Raw genomic sequence first — 8,127 nt, forward strand, 5'->3', positions numbered from 1 at the left:
GGAAGGCTGCAGGCATGCCAGGCATAGACCCCGAGTTAATGTACCACAAGCTAGCAGTCTACCCAGGATCTCGGCCAGTACAACAGAGACGTAGAAAGCTCGGACCCGAACGATCCCAAGCTGTGGAAGAGCAGGTACAAGCTCTACTGGAGGCAGGATTCATAAGAGAAGTCAAGTACCCACTATGGTTAGTGTTCATACCCTGAGTCGAGCTATCCGACTTGGGATGATTGGAGATAAAGCGACCGACCTCTTCAGGTCAGACTATCCGACCTCTCTCCAAAAGAGGTCGGCCAAATCGACAGGAAAGCCCAAAAAAGGGCCCAACTCAAGGAACACAAACCAAATTCAAAGGCGGCTCGAGCCTACAGAGAGAAGGGCGGTTCCATTGAAGATAAGCTGACCTCACCAAAGATAAGATAAGATAAGATAACTAACTTATCTTATCTAAGAAGGTCACTTCTCACTACTATAAATACACTGGAGCACCCAGGTATAACTCATACTCTGATTCTACAAAAAACCTGTTTAATACCCATGCTAACTTAAGCATCGGAGTCTCTTGCAGGTACCCCCACCCTTCGGTGACCAAGGATCAGAAGTGCAGCCAGTCCAACAAGTCGGATACAACAGCTCCGGCCGCCACTCGCCAGCCGGACACGTCATCTCCGACTAGTACAGAAGATCTCATCCGAAATCGACCTACAGTTTCAGGTAACCCACGGAACATTGGCGCCGTTGCCGGGGACCTGGAAGTCATCCCATCACCATGGCGGACGAACAGGATAACGACCACAACTCAGATTTAGAGGACAGAACGCCGCACAAAAACACGGGTGCCACACCAAAGGACACTCCGGAATCTAACGGAGACAAAAACTCATCACATCCGGGAGTAATAGAAGCCTTTCAAGATCGCCTAAAGCAACTCGAAAAAGAAAGCCAGTACCAGCAAGAAGTCGGAAAGGATCTACAGAGAGAGGTAAGACGACGCGAAGAATTAGAAGATAAACTTCTACAACTTGAAGCCGATCTCAAAGCAAAGACTACCCGGACCACCCCTGAGACAACCCTCGCAAAGATCAGGATCCATTCACTAGGGAAATCATGAAGACTAAAATCCCTAAAGACTTCAAACTTCCGGATATGACTTTGTATGATGGCACTACAGATCCCAACTATCACCTCAGCAACTTCAGAAGCTGAATGTACCTCACTAACGCCTCAGACGCCGTTCGCTGCAAAGCTTTTCCAACGACTCTCACGAAGACAGTAATTAGATGGTTCGACAACTTACCTCCAAAGTCCATCTCCAATTTTGACGACCTGGCCAAAAAATTCTTGGCCAGATTCTCCATCCAAAAAGACAAGGCTAAGCACGCCCCCAGTCTACTAGGTATCAAGCAAGGAGATTGGGAAAGTCTCTGCAACTACATGGAAAGATTCAACAAAACGTGCCTAGACATACAAAGCTTACCAACAGAGGCTGCTGTCATGGGCCTCATCAATGGCCTATGAGAAGGACCCTTCAGCCAATCTATATCAAAGAAATACCCCATATCCCTAGACGAAGTACAAGAGCATGCAGAGAAGTACATCAACATGGAAGAAAATTCTTGACTTGGAGAAGCCTCAAAATCCGGTTTCACCTATCAAGATAAAGAATCCAAGAAGAAGGAAGATCGAACGGGCGAAAAAATCAAAAAGTATCATAATTACACACCTCTTCGGGTGTCCCTTGTGGATATCTACAAAGAAGTCTGTAACACAGAAAAGATACCCCCAACTCGACCACTCAAAGGCAAAAAAGGAGGAGAAAATCGGAACGAGTACTGTGAATATCATCGGGTCCGAGGACATTCCACCAACGAGTGCTTCGACTTAAAAAACATCATAGAAAAATTAGTAAGGGAAGAAAAACTAAATCGGTACCTAGCCACCCGAGATGATAAACAAAGAAAAAGACGAAGAGATGAAGACGTCGGACGAGCTGAGCGATCACCTCGCACACCAGAAAGACATGTCCATATGATACACAGAGGTTTTGCAGGAGGTGGAACCTCCAAATTATCCCGCAAAAGATACCTCAAAGAAGTATATCATGTCGAAGGGAAGGAGGAAGCACCCGACATCCCTACAATCACATTCACCAAAAAAGACACATCCGGTATCATCTCAGGATACGACGATCCCATGGTCATCACCATCATACTGGAAAACGCCAATCTCCACCGCATATTAATAGACCAAGGGAGTTCTACCGACATCTTATTCAAAACTGCTTTCGACAAACTCGGCCTAGAAGAAAAAGAGCTTAGAGCATACCCGAATAGCCTGTTCGGACTGGAAGATACCCCAGTACAACCACTGGGATATGTGTCACTACACATAACCTTCGGAAAAGGGAATCAGTCCAGAACGCTCAAGATAGACTACATCGTGGTCGACGTGAGTTCAGCCTACAATGCCTTAATAGGTCAGACAACACTAAACCAACTCAGCGCAATAGTCTCAACTCCACATCTATGCATGAAATTCCCAACTCCAGAAGGGATAGCTACAATAAAAGCAGATCAAAAGATAGCACGCCGCTGTTATAATGAAAGTCTAAACCTCAGAGACAGAGGAGAAGAGTTCCATACAATTGAGCTTGGTGGAATTCAGATACGAGAAGAACTCCGCCCACAGCCCGAAGATGGAATAGAGAAAGTTCAGATCGGAGACACCTTGGACAAAACGACTAACATCGGCACGATCCTGACAGGAGAGGCAAAGGAATCACTAGTACAGTTCTTGCAAGATAATGTCGATCTTTTTGCATGGAAAGCTGTAGACATGCCAGGCATAGACCCCAAGCTAATGTGCCACAAGTTGGCGGTCTATCCAGGATCTCGGCCGGTACAGCAGAGGCGAAGAAAACTTGGACCAGAACGATCCCAAGCTGTGGAAGAACAAGTACAAGCACTACTGGAGGCAGGATTCATAAGAGAAGTCAATTACCCACTATGGCTAGCTAATGTCGTCTTGGTGAAAAAATCAAACGGGAAGTGACGAATGTGCACCGACTACACCGACCTCAACAAAGCCTATCCAAAAGATCCCTACCAACTCCCAAGTATCGACGCCCTGGTAGATGCTTCCTCCGGATATAGATACCTCTCGTTTATAGATGCATATTCCGGATACAACCAAATTCCCATGTATCCACCAGATCAAGAAAAGACTTCGTTTTTAACGCCAAAAGCAAATTACTGCTACATTGTGATGCCTTTCAGCCTCAAGAATGTGGGAGCTACTTATCAAAGGCTGATGAATAAAGTCTTTTCAGATCATATTGGAAAAATCATGGAAGTCTACGTGGATGACATGTTAATAAAGACACAAAGTGAAGAAACATTATTGTCCGACCTGGCCCAAGTGTTCAACACTATAAGGAAGCATGACATACGACTCAATCCCACAAAGTGCACCTTCGTAGTAGAAGCGAGCAAATTCTTAGGTTTCATGCTCACACAAAGAGGAATTGAAGCAAATCCAGACAAATGCCAGGCTATACTCAACATGAAGAGCCCGACTTGTGTCAGAGAGGTACAACAACTCAACGGGAGATTGGCAGCCTTATCCAGATTCTTAGCAGGATCAGCAATAAGATCTCTCCCCTTCTATGCCACTTTAAGGAAAGAAAAGAAGTTCGAATAGACAACAGAGTGCGAGCAAGCCTTCCAGGATTTCAAAAGCTTCCTGGGACAACTGCCTATCCTAACTCGACCACGAGAGGAAGAACCACTCGTATTATATCTTGCAGTAGGAAGTCAGGCAGTAGCTTTAGCACTGGTTCGAGAGGACGACAAAGGGCAACAGCCTGTATATTTCATCAGTAAAGCACTGCAGGGATCTGAGCTGAACTACCAAAAAATAGAAAAATTCGCCTACACTCTCATACTGACATCTCGACGACTTCGCCCTTACTTCCAGGCCCACACCATTAAGGTTCGGACCGACCAGCCCATAACGGGGATACTGCAAAAAACAGATCTAGCAGGCAGCATTTTACAATGGGCAGTCGAGTTATCCGAGTTCGACCTCCAATACGAAGTTCGGACAGCCATCAAATCACAATACTTGGCCGACTTCATTGTAGAATTCACAGATACCCAAGAAACCCCCACAGAATGGAATCTCTATGTGGACGGGTCTTCAAATAAGACTGGAAGCGGCGCAGGTGTGATAATAGAAAGCAACCAAGGAACCCAAGTTGAGCTTTCCCTCAAATTTGGGTTCCTGGCCTCAAACAACCAGGCAGAATATGAGGCGTTACTAGCTGGTCTGAAGCTGGCTAAGGAGGTTGGAGGTCAAAAACTCAACATCTTCAGCGACTCACAAGTAATCACCTCACAGATAACAGGGAGTTACCAAGCCAAAGACCCCACCATAAAAAAGTATTTGGATATAACCAAAGAACAGCTCGGACAACTCGGGGAATATAAAATCTGCCACATATCCCGCGAACAAAATGCCCAAGCTGATGCACTCTCAAAGCTAGCCAGCACCAAACCAGGGGGTAACAATAGAAGCCTCATCCAGGAAATGCTACAGAACCCATCAATCTCGGAAGCAGAAAAAGTCCTAGCTATAACAAGTCAGGATCAAGGATGGATGACCCCCTTAATTAATTACCTCCAAAAAGAAACACTCCCCACAAATGAGAAGGAAGCAAAAAGGTTAAAACGAGAGGCTCAGTACTACACCATCATAAACAACACCCTATACAAAAGAGGAATTTCAATACCATTGTTAAAATGTGTGCCGACCTCTAACACAGGGGAAGTTTTAGAGGAAGTACACAGCGGTATTTGTGGCAATCATCTCGGGGCACAAGCTCGCACCAAAAAGGTACTTCGGGCGGGATTTTACTGGCCAACTCTACAAAAAGAAGCTACAGAATTCGTAAAGACATGTCCCCCATGCCAGAAACATGCCAACTTTCACATCGCCCTGCCAGAAGAACTCATCAGCGTAACTTCACCTTGGCCATTTGCAAAATGGGGACTCGATCTTCTTGGACCCTTTCCCCAGGAATCAGGACAAGTCAAATTCCTCATAGTCGGAGTAGACTATTTCACAAAGTGGATTGAGGCAGAGCCCCTAGCCAATGCCACTGCTCAAAGAAGCCGGAGATTCCTATATAGGAACATTGTCACAAGATTCGAGGTTCCATACTCCATCACCACAGACAATGGCACTCAATTCACAGATGCAGGCTTCAGGAAATTAGTAGCCGACTTGAACATAAAGCACCAGTTCACATCCGTCGAACATTCTCAAGCCAATGGGCAAGCTAAAGCTGCCAACAAAGTCATATTGGCTGGGTTGAAACGGAGACTGCAAGATGCGAAGGGAGCTTGGGCTGAAGAACTTCCACAGGTCCTATGGGCATATCGAACCACGCCACATTCCACCACAAACGAATCGCCGTTCCGATTAGCGTATGGAGTGGAGGCAATGATTCCGGTAGAGGTCGAGGAAAGGTCCCCTAGAGTGGTCCACTACAATGAACAAGCCAACTCTCAGCTTCAAAGAGAAGAGCTCGACCTACTTTCAGAAATCTAAGAAAGAGCTCGGATCAAGGAGGAAGCGCTAAAGCGCCGAATGGCTTCGAAGTATAATCAGAAGGTAGTGCCAAGAAGTTTCATTGAGAATGATCTCGTCCTAATCTGAAATGATATTGGAACAACTCGACCAGGAGAGGAAAAGCTGGCAGCAAACTGGAAAGGACCCTACCGAGTTACAGAAGTACTGGGAAAGGGCTACTACAGACTGTCCGAACTCGAGGGACGAGAGCTCCCCAGATCATGGCACGCTTGCAACCTAAGAAGGTACTATAGCTAGAAGATCTCGTCATAGGATGCACTCTTTTTCCTGAAAAGGTTTTTTAATGAGGCACCAAGTTGAGATCTAGAAATTATTCGACTTAAAGGGATACATGATTTCATGAGAATTATGCATGAATTAAAGGACAAATTGAATGATGCATGTCTCATAACTTGGATTAGAGCTTTGATGCACTTTATTGCTTGATTTCAGGATAAAGGAAACAAGGAAGAACCACGTTAGCAGCCACATTAGTCTAGCTAACATGATCACTAACGTGGAATGAAGGCTAGCTTGTAACGTTAATGAGAAAAGTGATTGCCAATAACGCCTTCGTGAGCCATCATAGCCCACGTTAGTTACCACGCTAACTATGTTAACGTGGAAGCTAACGTGGAAGAGAAGTAGAACTCCAACGTTAGTGGTAAAAATAATTGCCACTAACATTCCAAAAGGGGCAATTGGCCACGTTAAGAGCCACGTTAACTTAGTTAACGTGGGCTCTAACATGGAAGAAGAAGATGATGCCAACGTTAGTGACACTCACTTTTGTCACTAACATTGGACTAAGCTCATATTGGCTACGTTAAAAGCCACGTTAACCTAGTTAACGTGGACTCTAACGTGGAGGGAGCAAGAATCACCAATGTTAATGACACTCACCTTTGTCACTAACATTGGATTGAGCAACTATGAGCCACGTTAGTTTCCACATTAATTATATTAACGTGGAAGCTAACGTGGAGAAGAGGGATGATGAGCCAACGTTAGTGACACTCACCTTTGTCACTAACGTTGGAGATGGCTATCAATACCACGTTAGAAGTCACGTTAACCTAGTTAACGTGAACTCTAACGTGGGAAGTAGGGGCGTTCTGAAGTGTTAGTGACAAAGGTAAGTGTCACTAACGCTCTCAAAGATTTGGCAAGCCTACGTTAAAGGTCACGTTAACTATTCTAACGTGAACTCTAACGTAGGGAGAAAGGGGTACTCTCAACATTATTGAAAAAGGTAAACCCCAATAACGTTTGCGAAGGGCCAAGGATCAACGTTAGTGGTCACGTTAGTGCCACTAACGTTGAAGTTAACGTGGACCACTTTGAGTTAGGAACGTTAGTAAAAAAGGTGATTGTCACTAACGCTCTCAACCCCACATTTTTACTTAACGTTAATACCACTAACGCCCTAAGCTAAAGTCCCTTTTGAGAGATTGAATTACCAAGGAATTGGAATTCAATCACTTAAGATTGCCAAGGAGATCAATGAATGCATTGATTGAGGAAGAGATGAAAATGAACTTGATCCGGAGAATGCAACATCTCCTAAGCCCAATGAATTCCCCATTTCTGATCTTACCCATTCTCTTTACTTTATGCCATTTACTTTCATGCTAAACTCCCCTTCCCCATTTAAGATTCTGCAATTTACTTCCTGTCATTTAATTTCTGCTATTTACTTTCCCGCCATTTAATTTCCTGCAATTCTCAACTCACTTTCTGCTTAGCTCAACTAGAACATTCTTCTAATTAAAGTTGCTTGACCAATCAATCCCTGTGGGATTCGACCTCACTCTACTGTGAGTTTTTACTTGACGACAATTCGGTATACTTGCCAAAGGAAATTTGTTGAGAGACAAGTTTTCGTGCATCAGTTATCGAAAGTGATCCGAAAAAGAACCTGACGAGGTTTTATGGATTGCTAAATAATAACTTAAAGACTGGCCGACATTGAGAAGTCAGACCAAGTCAACCCAAGTTATCAGCAAATCCCTGGAAAGAGGTCTGACCAACCCTATAAAAGAGGAATTACTATAACTTAGAAGAGATCGACTTAACGAAGTCGGTTTCCTACAAAACAAGTTATAAAAGTAATCCCTGAAAGAGACCTGAAAAAGGTCCAAGAAAGAGGACTACGAAATAACTTAGAAGAGATCGACATAAAGAAGTCGGTCTCCTACAACGAACAAGTTATAAAAGTAATCCCTGAAAGAGACCTGACAAAGGTCCAAGAAAGAGGATTATGAAATAACTTAGAAGAGATCGACATAAAGAAGTCGGTCTCCTACAACGAACAAGTTATAAAAGTAATCCCTGAAAGAGACCTTACAAAGGTCCAAGAAAGAGGATTACGAAATAACTTAGAAGAGATCGACATAAAGAAGTCGGTCTCCTACAACGAACAAGTTATAAAAGTAATCCCTGAAAGAGACCTGACAAAGGTCCAAGAAAGAGGATTACCAAAATAACTTAAAAGAA

The sequence above is a fragment of the Arachis ipaensis genome, chromosome B01 (assembly GCF_000816755.2).
Source record: "Arachis ipaensis cultivar K30076 chromosome B01, Araip1.1, whole genome shotgun sequence".
NCBI lineage: Eukaryota > Viridiplantae > Streptophyta > Magnoliopsida > Fabales > Fabaceae > Arachis > Arachis ipaensis.